General features: G+C 37.4%; 1 protein-coding gene and 1 pseudogene across 4 annotated transcripts in view; both read left to right on the top strand.

Moving 5' to 3' along the window:
• TOX2 (TOX high mobility group box family member 2) overlaps nucleotides 1-19,649 on the top strand; it is a 243,660-nt gene that overhangs the window by 148,959 nt on the left and 75,052 nt on the right. The gene's annotated exons all lie outside the window — the stretch shown is intronic.
• LOC148126061 (uncharacterized) lies at nucleotides 319-18,645 on the top strand (annotated as a pseudogene).

Here is a 19,649-nt window from a genome sequence, read left to right as displayed (position 1 = left end):
TTGTTCTAGGCCAGACATAGCATATTGTGTCAACCAATTAGCCAGGTTTAATGCTGAGCCTACTGAAAGGCACTGGCAAGCTGCTAACCATGTGTTGAGATATCTTAAACAAATAATGCATTATACCGATGCAAGTTTTGCTACAGACGTAACTACATGTAAATCAACATCAGGTATTGTAGCATTATTAGGAAAGGTGTTAATTGGATGGCAGTCTATTCGACAAAACATCTAAGCTTATCAACAATGGAGGCTGAATTCTCATGTTTGTCTCTATTATGTACGGAATTAGTATGTTTTAAACAACTATTGATTGATATGGGGATTAATGTAAAAGAACCTATTGTTGTATATGAAGACAACCAATCAGTAATTCAGATGGCTTTCAATCTTGCCGTAAAGACAAGATCAGACCACACCGATGTAAAATATCCAAATGTGAGACAATGTGTTCAAAGTAAAATGATTAAACTGGAGTACTGCATGTCAGAGAATAACACTGCAGATCATTTTACGAAAGCCCAAGGCACTATAAAACATAAGGCTTGCTGTGAGGAATATGGACTTAAACTGTAAGGTTTTATATATTGTCCTACCCAAAGGGAACAATGTTAGGAATGATAGTCACCTAACAGTTGGGTTGGCAATATATAAACCAGGATAGTCATTTCATACTGTTGTATCTTTAAGAGAATGCTGTAATTGTGATTGGCTGAGGTTCCTCCAATGGCTATTAGATGGAGCCAGAAACCTGGTTTGTTCTTCTTGCATTTCCTATTGCCTTTTGCCTGATCGTCATTCTGCTTGGATTGCTGTGTCTTGCAAACTGTTAGCAAATTCCGTTTACTGAACTTTGTTTATGAAACTGGACTTCGTTTTTGGATTATCCCTGGACTGATTGTATTGAATACTACCTGCTTTAACCGTGTATGATTTGGACTGTTTGTTGGACTTTGTTTACCCGTTTACAGGAAGTAAAACCTACATTTTACTATTCAGTGTATCTGTATGCTGTTTGTGTGTTATTCCTCACCACTCTCACTATGTTTCCCTGAGTGCACTCATTCTCCTAATGGGGAACACCTCAAAAGAAGAGATATGCAAAAAAATTCTTTTATTGACAGGTGGCGCTCTTAGTTCAGTTGTCAGATGGTGCTCCATTCAAAATCCAAGAAAGACACTCTTAGACTCCATTGTCATAGAGAACAGGAACTTTTACTGGAAATCAACTGGTAGCATCAAAGGAATTCTAGATCTGAGGATGTATGCATGAAAAATACTTATACATAGTGATGGCAACGTTTCCACCCAGAATAGATCAAACTGTCCATCCAATCGAAGATGTATATAATGTCAGGTGGAGCATCTTCAGGTAATGATGCAGACATCTGGCCATTGAACTTGGCCTAGTTTGATAATGAGTTGCAGTTACGCAGTAAGCAAGCAAGTAAGCATAAACAATTAAGTTTTCCCCAAGTTATACAGTTCATTCTCTAAAACCTCCAGCACATTTCCCACCCCCACAAAGCCCAATAATTTCATCCTCCCCCCCCCCGTTACTATGGCAGCAGAAAAGAAGTGAGGGAAAGGAAAGGGAGTCTTGAAGGCTGTCATCAGTTTTTCACTTTCCACATTCTTTTTCCCCGTCTCTTAGTGCTTTTATAAAGTTTGCTTATTTTCCAAGCATTAGCTGTTATTTTTTTTAAAAAATAATCAATTTCAGGATTTTAAATATGCCTTTTTCATGCCAAATCCTATCCAATCATCAGTTCCAATTATCTGTTCTTTTTTGTAAAAATTTACTCTCTGAATTGTTTACTTTCCATTTTAATTTTCCCTTTTTCCAAAAAATAACTTTATTGCGTTTCCCAGTGTTCTCTTACTTTCCAGTTGCAGCTAGCCCAGTTCTTTATGAAAATTCTTTTCTGCTTATTTTATCGGGGTTACCTTAAAGTTCAATATATTGTCACCCAATCCACACACTGTTTACTGCTTCTCCATTCCACGACAGTCCTAATTTCCTGGACTGCCTCCCATCTTCATGGTAGCCATTTTAGGCTACTTCTGCAGCTCATCTTCAGAGGGGGGTTTCCTTGCCAGGGAGGGGAGAGGCATGTCTGCTTGACCTTCCAGATGGTCCCCCTTTCTTCACCATCCCTACAGTGTGGTTCTTGTCCCTATTGGGACCCTCCAACAAGAGAGCTTGGAGCGAAACTGCGGACAATTGCGTATTCCGCTCTGACACAATGGAAGTGCAACCAGAAGTCCTGCAGTTCTGTAGTTTGATGCTAGTTTTCTATTGGTTTGTTTTCTGGGGATTTGCTTATAGATTGAGGGCAAATAGTTTGTCCTTTTAGGAGCAACAAATTATAAACTATTGAAATCTTCAGGACTTCAAGAATCTAAGAAGTAGAAAATGGATGCTATAGGAATCAAAGTTTTACTGTAGTGGGAAAGACAGTGGAGGGTCACAGTTAGGACTCACTGAATGGTCTGGATCTGCTGTTGCTGAAACTCTGCAGGAGAGGTAAGTATTTTATAATTTTTAATTTTTGCAAGTGGGCATTCCTTCTGCAGTATGTCACAGGCTTAGGAGAGATAGTGAATTTTGTTTTATAATTTGTAAGAATAGGTGACCTTTGAATAATGAGAGGAAAGTGTTCATTTTTGAAGTCATATTCTCCCCCCCAAACATGTTGTGGTTGGTATTTAATTGTTTCAGTTGAAGATTATTTATGCCTTTGTTTGACATTGCCAACTCTTAGCACCTCTTCAACTTAGATATAGCAATAATAAATAATACATAATTCTAGTTTTCAGCTCAGAAGCTTTGCTTCAATAGCTCCTAGACTTGTTTTAATGGAAATTTATGCAGAAATAACATTGCTTTTTGAAAACATTTTGCATAAAATATCTTCACTGTTTAAAAGTGGAGCACTGCATTTGTATACATATAGCACAAAATGGAAAGACAGTCTGAATGCTATTACTCTAAAAATGTATATGGGATAAGAGAACCACAAAAGTAGATTATTATTTTTCCTTTGTTCAGACATAGAGAGTGAAATAACTACATGGAGATGTTGGTGTATGTGCACCCAGGAGAATTTTTTTAAATTTAAACATTTTAAAGGCAAATTATAAAGAATGCTTACAATAAAAAAGTGTAAAATGCTTCTTTAGAGAGTAAATATTTCAAAGCATTCTGAAAACGTGTGTGTGTGTGTGTGAGAGAGAGAGAGAGAGAGAGAGAGTTTTCTGAAGAGTCAGTTCTAAAAGAAATTCTTTCCAGTGTAATATTCCCTCCCCCTAAAAGGAACCTGAATCTGTTACTCACTTTGAATTTTGATCAAACTAAAATGGATATCTTTTTTGCAATTGGCTATTGTATGGAATATTTTTCAACTGTATATTCCATATCTAGGCAGACCAATCCACATTAACACTTGACTGTGGTCTCATTCAAACCAAACTTCCATCACATTTGTGAATGGGGAAGCAATTGAAATTAAATGAAAATGGGGCAAATACATATACACATACATATATATACACACACAAGAAGCACTTCTGCCAACAATTGATTTAGACTGCCTGTACTTACCTCTTGTTTGGTTGGTTTTTTTAAAAAAAAAACATAAGTGCAATTGCTGATATCATGATAAATCTGTGATTGGGCCATTCGTGGCAGTTGATAAAAGTTATGTTAGTTAGGAAGCCAATAGCATTATATCTCTTTTCAGGGGAAATGGTTATTCAACTTTATAACTGCAAATGCAGATCATTGTCAACACATTATTTTGATAAGTTCCCTTGTTACAAACATATTTTGCATGCAGAAAAATTTGAAATCTCCTCTATTTTTTTCTTCAACACAAATTGAGTTCTGCTTTTTTGCATTGGTTTATGTTCTTTGTGGATCTTAAACTGTACATTTAATCAAAATTACAGTAATGAAGTTGCTCTTAAAAGTATGTATATCTAAGTCATTCTATCTTGAATAATAAGTGGCTTTCCAGGCAAAACAACAAAATGGTATTAGAGAAAAGTAGGAAAGTTCAAGATAAAGAAACACTTGCAACACATGCAACACACACAATACACTCATAAAATGCATCCAAATGTTTTACTCTTGCCTTTCTGATTAAAAAGGTTAATGTGGTGCCATATACAGAATACTAAGCTTCCTTTTACACCATGGACATTGTTTGGCTTGTCACCAAGAAAGGAGGAAACGTATTGCTACAATTCTTCAACATCCATAAAAAAGGCCAGTGTCATACTTCTCACTTATCTCTTACTGCAGTGGGCATTTCTCATTATAGATGGAGACTGGTCTGCAACCTGTTCAAGCCAGCTGTCATATATCTTTGGTCCCTTATAGATAAGCAGTCCCCAGTAACAACATCCCTTCCCTTCATCTGCATGCTACGTGCAAATCAACCTTTTGTGGAGATGATCAAAAAGGCAGCATATTGTTGGGTCCTTTTACCTTTGCATAGTATAATGTATTGTGGAGTTGAATTACAACCTAAATTAATGGGTATTTGTGGAATATGTTTTTTGCCATAATAGCTTCATATCATATTGATATTATTTTACTTTCTTTAATCTTAAGAATATTATTCTTTCTTGTAAACATTGTATCTCAACCATGTTTCTCTTTAATTCTAAGTAATGGAATTTTCTTTCTCTTCTGCAAACATGAATACAAGATCACATGTTTGCTGGTTTAAGAGTCACTGTCCTGACTGTGAAGGGATTTTTTTTTTCTTTAAATATAGCAAAAGCAATACCTGATTACCTGCATAGGGTAATGACATCATACTTATTATATCAGATGTAAATAACTAACGTAGGGAGAATTGTACCATTTTGGTTGAACTGGAGATGGAATTTGAAATGTGGTTATTAGTAGGACTGAAAAACTCTTGGAAATTGTTTGGAGTATGTGATTCAGGGTGCATGGGTAAGTGACCATTGTACTTGTCTGCAGGTGACATATTTTTCTGGGATCACATGGCTAGCTTCTGCAGTTGTAAGCTGATTTTAGAAAACAGGTTGACTTTACAGATTACAGATACCTGGTATGTTTGCAACTCTACACCCTGAAGCACATTTTTGTAATGAAAACTGAACTATTGCATCATGCTTGGAATTAAATTAAGGTTAGACAACTGTTTACACAAGTTGACTTAGCAAAGGCTCAATTAAAATAAACTGGGAAGGTTTGTGGTTCTGTGTGTTATAAGAACTTTACCATGGTCTTATGATGATTTGGGGAACAAAACCCACATATTATGAAATGAAATACTATGTTTTGGTAGAACAATAAATTATATGAACATGGCATACAGCAAAGTCTGATTGGGATTAATGATTTAGCATGTGACAGGCAACGGAGAGAAAGCAGAACTGTTTAATTCCTTCTTTGCATCTGTCTTCAAACAAAAAGAAAAAAATAGTCTAACCTATCAAAAACAGCACTATGGGAGACTGACCAAGAAAGCAGGTCAAAATAGTCATACAAATAGTAAAAAACAATTTCCATTTTAGATGAGTTCAAATTTCCAGGACCATGCAGTTTATATCCCAGGATTCTGAAGGATCTGGTAGATGTGATCTTTAAATCACTGACCAAAATCTTTCACAGCTCCTGGAATACAGGGAAAGTACCAGAGGACTGGAAAAGTGCTTATGTGGCTCCAATTTTTTTTAAAAAAGAAAAAAAACCCAGGAAACTACAGATCAATCAGCTTGATATCAATACCCAAGAAAATCCTAGAAAAGCTAATCAAGCAATGGATTTGTGAAATGAACAAGGCAATTAATAGAAGCCAGTATGGGTTTGTTAAAACCAGACATGCCAACATTATTGCTTTTGATGAAGTGACTAAATTAGTGGATCAAGGAAATGCTGTGTATATAATATATTTCAATTTCAGTAGGGCATTTGACAAAGTAGCCTATAGCCTACTTCTTGGTAAGACAGTACAATGTGGATAGACAATACCACTACCAGAAAGATTCATAATTGGCCGATCATCTGCACCCAGTGTGTTGCCCTCAACAGAACTACATTTGCAGGGAGAAAAGTATTCAGTGGTGTACCTCAAGGTTCAGTTTTGGACCCACTTCTCTTCAAATATTCATAAATGAACTAGATGAGGAGATTGAAGGGGAGCTCATAGGATTTGCAGATGAAACTAAGCTGGGAAGAATTGCTAACACTTTGGAAGATAAACTCAATATTGGTAGGAATCTTGCTATACTAGAGATATAGACCCGATACAATGAGATGCAATTCAGTAGTGAAAAAGATAAGGTCTTGCATTTAGGCAGGAAAAAAAATGCACAGGTGTAGAATAGGAAGTACCTGGCTCAATAGTACTAACTGTGAAGGGATCTAGGTGTCCTATGGACCACACTTAAGTATGAGCCAGGAGTGTGCTACAGCTGCCAAAAAATCCAATGCACTTCTAGGCTGCATCAACAGAGGATAGCATCAAGATCACATGAGGAGATAGTATTGTTCTATACTGCACTATTGAAGCCACACCTGGAACACTGATCAAACAGACCAATTCCTTTTTTCCTTTTACTTCTAGCAGTCTTGGTCTTTAATTCATTCATATTTGTAAGATTTTATCTCTCTTCATTTTTTTTCTCATCACAATGGCTTCTACTAATTCTGGCTGTCACAAAAAAGATGCTAAGACCCTAGAAAGAATGCAGAGAAACTAAAAAGATAAGATATCTGGAATCTAAACCATATGATGAAAAGTTTAGGCAACTAGGTATGTTTAGGCTATCGAGGAGAAGGATTGGGGTAACATGTTAGTTGTCTTCCAGTACTTGTGGGGACACTCCCAGAGATGAGGGGGTTGACATATTCTCCACAGCACCTGAGAGCAAGAAAGAAGCAACAGGTGGAACTCATTGAAAGAAAGATCCTACCTGGAACTAAGGAGAAATTTCTTGACAGTGAGAGCAATTAACCAATGGAACAGCTTGCCTCCCGGAACTGTAGGTTCTTTATCACTGGAGATTTTCAAGGGAAGATTGGATAGCCATTTGTCTGGGATGGTATAAGGACTCCTGTCTTGGGCAGGGGATTGGACTAAAAGATCTCCAAAGTCCCTTCCAGCCCTATGATTCTATGTACAATGAAATCTCCATCTGCCACTAGTATAATTTACTTTATTTTTGACAAATCCCATTGAGAGCAATTTAGGGGGCAGGGCATCAACACCCCCCCCAAAAAAAAACCCAGCTGTGTTGTATATAGGCAAAGCTGGAACATTTTGACAGCTCATTGCCATGTTGCCTAGGCAAGACCACAACAGATTTGAACAGGTAAAGTGGGCATTGCATGGATTTGCACATTACTTTTTCCCCAACTATTCTTTTCGGAGAAGAAGATTGTCTTAAATTCAGGCTTGTTTTCCTGACAGCAATAGCAAAATATGTTTTGATTTGGAAGATCTCTTAAGGCCACTGACAAATATCCACTCTGGGAGCTTGGTCTCTTACACATGCACATAAGATTTTTTTTTTTTTACAATTGTTCATTTACTGGAAAGAGATGTGACTGTGCCTTAACCAATCAGAATACCAATTTAGATCCTTTTTGAAGATTTGAACTTCATTGTCTGCAATGGTTGATAAAAATGGAATTCTTCCAAGTAATAGTTTTTACTTTTTTTACTTTTTCAGTGCGATAGAAAAGTCACACAGCAGAAGATATTAACTCAGTCAGCAAGAGCTTAGCTCTGCTACTGTATGCTGAATATTTGAATGCATGTTTGATGCTTCACAATGAAAGCTAAATGTTCATGTTGATTTTTCTTCTGTGTGAATGATTAGATATTTTTGTGTATGTTTGCTTTTTTAGATATTTCAGTCAGGCATTGCTCTGATTTTGCCTTTTGCAGGCAGTGTATATATCAAGAAAGCAAGAAGCAAATTCTGAAACCCATGTCCTATAGTTTATGAAGTCTGTCCCTATCTATTGTTTTCTTAACTTAAAAAAATAATTACAGTAGTAAAAGTGAATGCAAAATAGAAAGAATAAAAAATCATTTGGAAGGAAGGAAATAAGATTTTTAAAAAAATGTGAAGTAGTGACTTCCAATATGTGTGTCCTTCAGGTTCGAAGAAGACACACTGTTGTGTAGTTCATCAGTGGACCTGCAGTAACTTTGCAGTCCCAGTCTGGAAGGGCAGAGTCTAACACAATGAGGCCACTGGAAGTCCATTTTTGTAGCAAGTGGGTGTTATTCTCACTGTTTTCTATCTGTTTTTGGCAGCTATCTTCAAAGCCCGTGGAAGCTTCATAGCATAGGATTCCCCAGCAGATTCTGTCAGAAGCTACTACTACTTCCCTTGGCTGGATTTCACAGTAGTATATGGTTTATTTCATAGAATCTTTGGAGCACTTTTGTGGTCAACCTTGAGATCTTCAGACACCAGTATGCTATAGATCAACTATGCAGGCATTCAATGAACATCCATTCTGATGACGTATCCACCCTTTTCCCAACTTGGCTCTGATAATCAGAGATTCAATGCTAGAGGACTCTGTATGATCTAAGACAGTGGTGGGCTGAAATTTTTTTAACAACTGATTCTCTGGCTGAGTAAGCATGGCCAGTTGGTCATGTGACTGGGTGGGTAATGTCGCTCATCACACCCAGCCCTGTGTCCCGGCCACTCGCCTCAAAGTAAGAGGTAAGATTCAGCCAGTTGGGGCTAATCCTACCACTGGCTGGCCCCAGCCCTGTCCATTTTTCAGCTTGTTGTTGGGCTGTTTTCAAGTTGTTTTTCAGGCCATTGTTACCCCGAAAATGGCCCCGAAAATGGCCTGAAAATGGCCCCCCAAACACTCCATTTTTCAGGCTGTTTTTCGGGTAATTTTTTGGGCCATTTTTAGGCTGTTTTGATGGCATTTTCAGACCATTTTTCAGACCATTTTTAGCCCCAAAACAGCCCTAATGGCCCCAAAACAGGCCGAGAAATGGGCAGGGGTGGGGCCAGCCAGTGCTGGGATTTGCCAGTTCACTGAACTGCATCTAATCTTAACTACCAGTCCACCAGAACTGGTGCAAACCAGCAGCAGCCCACCTCTGTTTTAAGACCCCCAGGTTGGAAACCAAATGCTACAAATGCAATGGAGAGTACATATGTGAAATTTCTCCAATTGTTTGATGTGCCTTTAGTACAGAGTCTAGAACTCACACCCATAGCTATAAAGTTACACACCTATTTTATTTCTTAATTAAATTTATGTGTCATCCAGCTGGCCACTCTATGGAACTTTGGGTGACCTCAAACTGTCTCTTCTTCCTATAACTCCTTTCTTATCTATCTGCAAATCCATAAATCATTAACGTTACATATCTCATGTCAGCAGAAAGCATTACCAAAGCTTTATAAAAATGTCTTATTTTAACTCGGATCAAACAGATGAACTCTATATTCCTTCCTTTTACTTCCAGAAGACTTGATCTTTAATTCATTCAGATATGATCTGTCTTCTATTTTTCTTTTTCTCATCACAATGGCTTCTACAAGGCTTTAACAAACACCTCTTTTGTAAATACAGGAAAAAGTCATTGTCCAGGTTATTGTCTTGGTTTGTCATTTGTGTTATAGTTTGATTTTCAAAGCTTTAACCAGTTTCTTTTGCGTATTTTGTAAAAAGTCTTAATCGGGGTCATTCTCTTGTCTTATTTGAAATTCCACTTTACCTGCCTTTTTAAATGTATTCTTATAATCTACACTTTTTTATTATTTGCTATTTCTGATTCCTGTTTTTGCATCAGATTTAATATATTTTGAACATAATCTATCCATAGAAGCAGCACAATTTGCTGACAGTTCTAGTATTGTAGCTACTAATATTTGGCACCATGCTTAGAAAAACTCCTGAAGTATTTCAAGTACTATAATATTTTGTATTATTCTTTAAATCCACATATTAACTGAAAACCAAAAACATTTACACTTTTTTCCCTTTTTCTTTTCTGCTTGGTATCTTTAGTTCCCTCTAGTGTTCAATTTGTGAAATAATGTTTACAATTTCTGTTTTGACATAAGATGGACAAAACACTCTGGCTCCCATCAAATATTATTTATTTTATTTAGTTATTTCCACAACCTTGTAATAAAAATCTCAGTGTAATTCTAAAATTCTCAAAATGTATAATTAATTTTTTATTTAAGAAGAAAAGTAAACTCACCAGCTGGCTTTTCAAACTTCTTGTTCTGAAGATCTCTAGACTCGGAATAGTAAATAAGCAATTTTCAAAAGTTATCTGAAACTGTGGTTTTGTAATTCAGTGTTCATTGAAAGGTTCATCAGTGGCTAATAGCATGATAGTTGATCCCTTTATCTCCCAATTCCCAGATCTACTGGAGACTAGTGTCCTGCAGTTTTCTCATGCGGTACATCCATTCTATGAGATCTTCAAGTCTCTCCTCATTCAGAGATGTTCCAAATAAATTATCTACCTTCTGATTTTCCAATCTTTGCCACAGTTGTCATTTCTGTCAGAGGCACATTTAGTTTGTCATGGCTCTAGCAGATATTTTCCTTCATATTTGTGCATGGTTCACATGTTATAATCTTATCTTTATTCAATACAAACAGTTGGCTTTATATGTGAGAAACATATTTGTTTGGATCCATATTTAAAGATAGATATATTGAAATCAAGTGGCACATAAACCATGATTGAACCCCATTGATTTCAGTACATCTGCTCTAAGATGTGATTATTCTCTACGCCAACTATAATGTACATATGCACTTTCATGACACCTTAAATAATGTTAATGTATAAAATAATGTAGAAATTTGAATAATACTTTTATAACACTACATTAATCAAGACTCACATTCTGTCTATCATATTTCCAGAAGCTTTCCTATATTTTCCAAGTCTTCTTACTTGCTGATTAGATTTGGTAGATTTAGCTGGAAGAGGATAGGTATAATCTGTTGCACTGGCAGTTTTGCTAATTTAAAAGATAGACATTAATTCAGACTACACACACATATGCACCAACACCCACACATACACAAACGTTACTGATTACCAGATGTCAGACAGTTGATAATGAGGGCAATGTTCTTAAATTAACTATCAAGAGTTATGTAATAAATATAATGAAAATTAACAATGCATGGGCAAATAGTTTTGCTATATTTGAATAAAGGGAGACAACTAAGATTCAGAGCAATAATTTCTAATAAGCCAACTAATTCAAGGAGAGAAGATTAAAATATGGAATTTTCAATTTTGTCAAACATACTTACAAAATATAGTATGTTCATCACAGCCTAAAAATAAATAGAAATTAGATCTTTTTATGATACTTGTTCAGCATCATAATAGGAAAAAATAGGAAAAAAAATCAATAAATTTTGCTACAACATAGCACATTCCCACTTTCTTCCTTTCTGATGTATTGCCTGAAGTGGACTAAATTTAAAAAGATTTCACAAACTTTGCCATTGGTCTTAGTCTCAAGAATTTGAATCTGTTAGGCAAAAAATTATTTATTTTACAAGGATGAAAGATATAGTGCTTGAGGAGTTAATGTGAAAGAGAAGTGGTATATTTTCAGGATTGCCCAGAAAGCAGATCCAAGAAACTGAACACTCCATGCAACAAGGGGATGTTGTATTAAAGACATAAATGGCATGGTTTGATGCTATATGTACAGCTACAAAGCATTTCAAGAAAAATTGTTGTTAAAAATTTCTGGTAAAAGAAATATATAGTACCTACTTGCACATTGTTAGTCACTGTTTACCAAAATATTAGATTTAGAATGTTCTCTGTTTTATATTGTTGTTATAACTACTAGAAACAATGAACTTCATCTGAGACCCAAGACCATATGCTAGCAAGTACCTAGAAACCAACATTCTTGTGGGTTGCATTTACTGCTTGTTAACTTTGGGTGGAAAAGGACAAAGGTCTCTGAATGAGCCTTAACCTCAAGAGGTTGACAAGAGCATTAAAGAGGATATATTAGTTCTTGCTGAAATGGAACAAAGTGTTTAGTGAAGTAATCGGGGAAAATTCTTCATTGTTTTGGATATATTGGCAGAGCTTTGGCACATTCTGCTGCATTCAGAAGAAGCCAGAAATTTTACTAACATTGTATACTTTGGCAGAGTGGAAGCTTTAAAATAATTGTTGACACGTGTTTAGCTTAATTAAAAAACAAATAAACACCCTATCAGCACACTGTCCTTAGTGCTGGATAGGCCAGCACACCCAAGAGACATATTCCGATGTGTTAGTTAGTTTTATTAAGTGTTCTTGTTTAAAACTGTGTCAAAGCACTTAAATGTCTGTTGGGATTTAAAGTTAGCATACAGTAATAAAATCTAAAAGAAATAAATGAATATCATATATAGATTAATTTTTTGTGTGTGTTTTGCTTATATTCAGCCATGTAACTCAAAGAGTTCCTCACAGTAGTTTTATTTCAATTAAGGCACCGTGTTACGTTTTTAGAACTTTGAATTATTGCATGGTAATCTACTTCAATGAAATTAGTACATTTAAAGGCAGTAGTACAACAATTTTAGTACCCTCTATCCCCACTAAAAAGAGAACCAGACCCATAGGCTATCATTTGTATTGTTTCCATTGCTGCCATCCAGGAATTTAAGCAATGGCTACTAGATTTTTTTTTAGACTGTTGTATTTCTTGTATTGCATAGGAGATATTGGAAAATATATAGAAAGATGTGAAACAAAATACTGCAGTGTGAAGTAAATATTTATCCTTTTCCACAGTATATAAACACCCATTTTTCTCTCCTATCCCCTTCCTAACCAACACTCACTATTTTTACTAGCATCAAAAATTGTCATTGGATTTTGTCCCTTTCACAGTCCTTTAAGTTTTCTTTTTCTTTCTCTTTCAATACCTAGATAAACTTGCAGAAATGTTCTTACAGGTTTGTTGATGATACAATTTATACTGTGTAATAATATATTGCCAGATAATGCATTTTTATTAATTTATAGGAAGTTGTTTCAGGCAAGCCCATAATAAATAGAGTCATTGTGTTATTTTAAAAATAGCAATATATTGGCTTATTAGCCATCTAAATCCTTTTCTTATTTTCTCAAAGTAAATATTTGAAATCAAATATTGCTTTTGGATGTATACCACAATATCATGTCATGGAAAAAACAACAACTTAAATACTCTATGCAGGTATAATGGATGCAGAAGTGTATTGCTGGTAAACTATTTGAAAGAAATAAATTGTCTGCTTCTGGCCTGTGAGTCATACCAAAGTTGCACACAATGATAAGATGCAATATCATATGGTTAAAAAAACATAATGAAACTATATTGAATTGATGCATGGTTTGATATCTTTTAAATTCTGACATTAAAAATATGTTGCTACATTAAACCTACCTTAATATTTTTACTAGCTGAGTTATCTGTTCATTAATTTTGGTTGCACTGAATTTTCAGAATGGAGAAGAAATAATTGTATCTTACTCCAAAAGATCTGTTTGTATAGTTTGGTGTTTTTTAAAAAACATAATACTTGTCTGCAGTGTGAGCTGTATGGAGCCAAACCCAGAGTAGTTGTGTATTCCAATTTGAATTGAACTATGTGGATTAGTTTTTCAAGTTGATTCCAGATTTGGAATTTCATTTAGCTAAAAGCAGGTACATGTGTTATCTTTGAGCTAGCATTTTCCAGAAAGAATAGTGCAAAATTTTCAAAATACAAAGTAAAATCAGCATGGACCTAGCTACTGGTTCCTATTAAACTATAGGACTGTTGTTCTACTGGTATCTTTAAATGAATTAGGATGGCCCTTTTCCATCTATTTATTACTGTCAAAATAATTCTTCCTGCCTCAGGACATAAAAGATCAATGATTTAAATTCTAAATATATTATCTCCCTTTTTTGTTATTACATATCTTTGGTTCCAGTTCTATATAATACTTCGATTGAAGTATTCTTTGGATATAGGCAGATGAGATAATGGAACATTTCTACCTGATCTGTCTTCAATTCAGACTCTGGCTGAACTAATTTAAGAAAAAAAACAACCTTCATATTGCTTTTAGTTGGTATCAGTGGTGGAATTCAATTTTTTTTACTACTGGGTATGTGGCTGTGGATAGGTGGGCATGGCCAGGTGGTCATGTGACTGCATGAACATGACTATGTGGTTATATGATAGGGATCAAAAGTCTTTTTTTCTTTCATAGCACCCCCTGCCCCTTTTTTGGCCTAGTGGGCTTCAGGGAAGCCCGTTGGGAGCAAAAACAGGCGTGGGGGGTCCTATGCAGCATGCCCCTGTCCCCATTTTTGGCCTACTGAGCCTCAGGGAAGGCTCGTGGGTGCTGAAAAAAGAAGCATTTTGAAGCCTTCCAAGGTAAGTACAACAGTAAGGGATGGGATCAGCTGTGCCGTGTGATTTAGATTAGCTAGAAAGCAAGAAATCTGACAATTTCCTACTTTCTAGCTAATCTAAATCACGTGGCACAGCTGATCGTCGCCCAGCTGATTGTCAGAAATACCGCTCTACCTGAACTGCTAGCATTTTTTACTACTAGTTCGAGTGAACCGAGCCAAACTAGCAGCATTTCACCTCTGGTTGGTATAGTCTAGGAACTACTAAATCATTAAATCATTTTGTTTGTAAGCGTAATAGAGTCATCTGTTTTTTTAAAGCTGCATTGATGCAAGGCAGTTGAGGTTCGTGATGCATGCTAATTTATTGACTCGCCTTCCTAGACTTGAACTGCATATTTTCTCCCTATAAAATTCAATTAAGCTGCTTTCTTTGTAAAGGCAGCCTTCCACTGGATTCAATATGGAACAGTTTAAGAGATAATGACTTTGTGTCCAATAATATGAAAAATTTTGCATGATCAATGATAACAATACACATGATTCCTTTTTCAGTATGTTATCCTTGTGCATTGTAGATGAAATGTTTCTATCTTGGTCTTTTTAATTCTCTACCAAAAGCTATAGTTAAATAAATATAACTATTATAGTTATATATAATATAATATTATATAATTATAATTATATAATAATATAATTATTATAGTTATCTAGAAACTATGACAATAAAATAAGCCAGCAATTCAAATAATTTCAAAATCAGTAACCATAGTACAAACATTCCTTCAGGATAATCTTGATTTGCGTAAATTACAAAGGAGACAAAGTATGGTTTATATAAAAACAGCAAGTAACTTGCATGATGCTATTGCACAAAGCCTTTCAGTTTCAAGAGGGACAGGAAGGAAAACATGAATTTATTGTAAATTAACACTTTATTCTGGCAGATTTCATCCAGCATACATGGGAAATCTGTAATGAGGGAGCTGCATTGTATGTAAACCTTTCTCCGTTTGAAATTATGCCAAGCCACATGCTCAAAGTAGAGTACAAGAGTAATATCAGCTGTATATTAATTATGGCTTCTGAAGCTTGCCTAATTACATTCCCTCTCTTATGATGACACAAATATTTATGAGTAGGACATTTTATTCTCACTGTAATCGGTGACATAAATAGGTAACACCTTTATAAAGAGTTAATAAAAATATGTAAACACCGGATAGAGTGCAAAATATTGAGCAGTGAGCAGTAAAACATTCCAATGTTTATTGTATTAATTGAATATTCATGAGATGCCAATTTAAATTACAGTTCACAACTGTTGCTGTGTCTAATGAATAATTTAAACAAGTGTGGCCAAAGAGATTTCAACGCTGCATTAGCAAACTGCAACGGATTAGCAACAGAGAATTTATAATTAGCTTTGTATATCCTATAATAAATTCATTGGAAAGATGGTTTTAATTATCCCACATGTTAATTTGGAATAGAGTGCATTAATTTTAAACTAAAAAGTAACCCTTTCCTGCCAGGTGATTTTTTTTTTAACTACGCTACATAATTTGCTTTGTGCTTCCTAGTTTTTAATTCAAATTTATCATTTTTTGAAGAATAATTGAGATAGCAAACATTTATGCAATTTACTAGCTGGGTTGATTTTGTTATCAGTTACTCTAATTCACACTTTTTGGTTGTCAGTCATTGCACAAGCACACACACACACACACACACACACACTGTAGATAACTGGTGAGTCCTTTTCCTCCACATTTTTCTTCTTTTCCAATATTTTTTCTTGTAATATTTTAATTCTTACCTGCTTATCTTTACTTTTGTTTGCCTTACTGTATGTCTCTGTAATTATGGTTAAATATCCCACAGATATTATCCCTTTTGGTCCCTCTTTTCTTCTCCATATCTTCCTTACCCTAATTAAACTCCATTCAGCCCAGGGCATTCTATCATTTTTCTCTAGGCAGATTTTATATACTTCCATATCAGACATGAGTCCAGATTTCTTTCCCTTGTACTATTCCATTCTTTCACCATGCATGAATACTTGTTTTTTCATCTCTTTCCATATTTTGAAATTAGGGTTTATTCATTAGCAAATATGTAATGAATGTCCAACAATAACAAATACAATTGCTCTAGACAACTTTTTCCTAATATTGATATTCAGTATTGTTTTTTTTCCTCCATGCTGCAGCGAGAGCCCAGGATGGGTAGACTCCTTCTTATGACATCATTAAGCTAACTCTGTACTTGTATATAAAAAGCCAGCTCCCAGTTTTGACTCAGCTTCTTTAAGTCACAAGCTGTGTCTCTGAAAGCGTTAGCGTTTTATTCAGTGATTTTCTACAGAAGCTACCCTTGCTTCAATCAGCTCCCGGGGATCTGGGCAGCTGTAACTTCAGGAGAGCAGGGCTCCGTTCTCCTGCAATGTTGGGATAAACTTTTTCCCAAGCATTGCTAGGCAAGCATGGAAGTGTCTGAGACTTTCCCCATAGCCACAGTTTGTCCGTTTGTAAAACTAATCGGCAAACTGATAACAGAGGCAGCCAGCTGATTGTGTGGGAGGCGAACTCTTCCTTCTCTGGCTGATCTGATCGCTCAGGGCCTGCAATAGCTTAAGGAGCGAAATTCACTTCTTGGAGCCATCAATGATCAGTGGCCATCTTTAAGTGCAGTCTCTTCAGACACGAGGTAAGTGGCCATTTTAAGTGGCCTGGCGGCCATTTTCAGGGCTCCAAAGACCAATTCCATCCTCTGCCATCCTTAAGCACTTTTGAGAGCCATTCTCTCAACACTTGAGCCTTGCTTACTCTCTTCCTTCCAGAGTTCAGGCCTCCCAGATCAGTCCAGAAGCCACCTTCACGCCCATTGCAGCTGGCCTTTGGCCCTCCACTATCTTTGATAACAGACCCAGGGAGATCCAAGATGTTGTTTCCTTAGCCATTAGACAGGGATTGGCTGAAGGTTTTCAAAAAATTCTTCGGCCTCTGGAAAGGGTTCAGGCCCTTCTCCATTCTCAGTCTATGGCTTCCTTACCTCTGCAATGAGATTTCCCCAAGAGACCCCAAGACCTCAGGGTCCATTCTTCACAGGCAGAATGAGAGGAGTATGAAGGGGAAGAGGGTGCCTCCCCATCTGAACACAGGGGCTCCTCTTGTTCAGAGCGCAAAGAGGGCAAAATCTGTGATCACAATCTTTCAGAGGAAGAAGACTCTTGTCCAGATCAGCCCTCCTCTGCATTAGTCTTTAAACCAGCCCTCTTTACACCCCTATTTATCAAAGCCCTGGTCACTGCCAAGCTGTCACCTAAGGAAGCAGCACCTGAGCCACAAGGGGAACCCTCTGGGCAAGGAGACTCGCTCTTCTCCAAGCCAGTAGTACACACGGAGATTTTGCCTTCTCCCCTTTTGTTTCTCAACATGGTCAAGGAACAGTGCGCTTCCCCTTCGGCAGGTCCTTGTCCATCATCTTTGGACAAGTGGTTCTACAATATCAGCACATCTCTAGCCAACGCCCTTACAGTACCCTCAGTGGACACTCCTTGTTGTGGCATCATTCTCCTCTTCTGGCATTCCCACTGAGCCAGAGGATGCCCTTAAACCAGAGGACAAGTTTTCAGAACAGACCTTCAAGTGCTACCACCAAGCAGCTGCATGGGCTGTTCGGGCTTCGACCACTGCATCATTTTTCACGAGGGCATCTTTACAATGGCTACACCAACTGCAGGACTGATTGCCTGCCTCTGACCTCAGGTCTCATCAGGACCTTAATAAAATTATAGCAGCAGCAGAATTCACTGCAGATGCCACCCTCAATTCCACCAAATTTGCATCAAGGGCCATGGCATCTTTGGTGGCAGCAAAAAGGCTTCTGTGGCTCCGAAATTGGCAGGCAGAGTCAGATCACAAATGGAAGCTGGCCTCTGCCCCCTGCGCAGGAGACAAGCTTTTCGGCGAGGCTCTAGAGCCATATCTCATCGAGACCAGAGATAAATGTAAAATTCTTTCCTCCTCAGGGAAAAAAGCTGACTATCGCCTAGCTCCTTATCGCCCACCTGCCTTTCGGGCAGAGTCCACCTCCCACTTCCTTCGGCTACAGAGGGCATATTCTGAATGCCAAGACCAACATCAAGAACCACCTGGCAGACAACAACCTTCTGCTGATAAATGGCCCATTGGGGGGAGGGGGTTGTCCTTCTGTCACTCTAAGTAATACCTCATTCTCCCCACCCATCGGAGGTCACTTAGCCTTCTTTGCCTCCAAATGGGAGGAGTCAATGATGGATGCCTGGGTGCTCAACACTGTTAGGTCCAGGCTACAATTGGAATTTCTATTGTTACCCCCAGAAAATTTTTTGATTTGTCCCATTTCACAGGACACTTCAAAGAGAGACCTTATGAATTCGGCCATTCAACACCTACTCGACATAAGGACTATTCAACCAGTTCCCACCTTACAATGGGGACATGGATTTTACTCTCATCTTTTTGTTGTTCCCAAAGGGGGCTGGCGAGCCGTCCTTGACCTAAAATTTCTCAATCAATTTGTCAAATACAGGCAATTTAAAATTCAGACACTGCATTCTCTCTTAGAGAGCATTTGGGAGGGCAACCTCCTCTCTTCCATTGATCTCACAGGGGCTTACGTCCACATCCCCATCTGGCCTCATCATCACCAGTTTCTCCGTTTCTGTTACTAGAATGCCCACTTACAGTATCAAGCCCTTCTCTTCGGCCTCTCATTGGCTCCAAGGGTCTTCACAAAGATTCCAGCAGCATTGGTGGCTTCACTCTGTTCTGTCCCAGTGAAGATCCAATGCTACTTGGAGGACATGTTGATACTGTCCTCCTCCATCCACTCAGCCCATCGGGACTTACAAATTACCCTGTCTTGCCTCCAAAGCCACGGGTTTTCCATCAACACCAAGAAGAGCCATCTCTCACCCACGGCCAAACTGCTACACTTGGGAGCAGTCATCAACATGACTTTGTGCCAGGCTTTCCTGTCTCCAGATTGCCGAGATCATCAGCCAGATTCAACAACAACACTGTTCCACTGTCGCTGCTGTCCAAACTACTGGGGAAGATGGTCTCCTGTATTGGCATCGTCCCATGGGCACAGCTTCACTCCCGATCGCTCCAATGGTTCCTGCTCCCTTTGCAACAAGCAGGAACCAGCCACTCATCAATCAAGGTCCTGCTCTCTCAACAGGCCCG

The sequence above is a fragment of the Pseudonaja textilis genome, chromosome 3 (assembly GCF_049901715.1).
Source record: "Pseudonaja textilis isolate UNSWEBS1 chromosome 3, rPseTex1.2, whole genome shotgun sequence".
NCBI lineage: Eukaryota > Metazoa > Chordata > Lepidosauria > Squamata > Elapidae > Pseudonaja > Pseudonaja textilis.
Note: the sequence above shows the minus strand (reverse complement) of the source record. Positions and strands in the feature narration are given on the sequence as shown.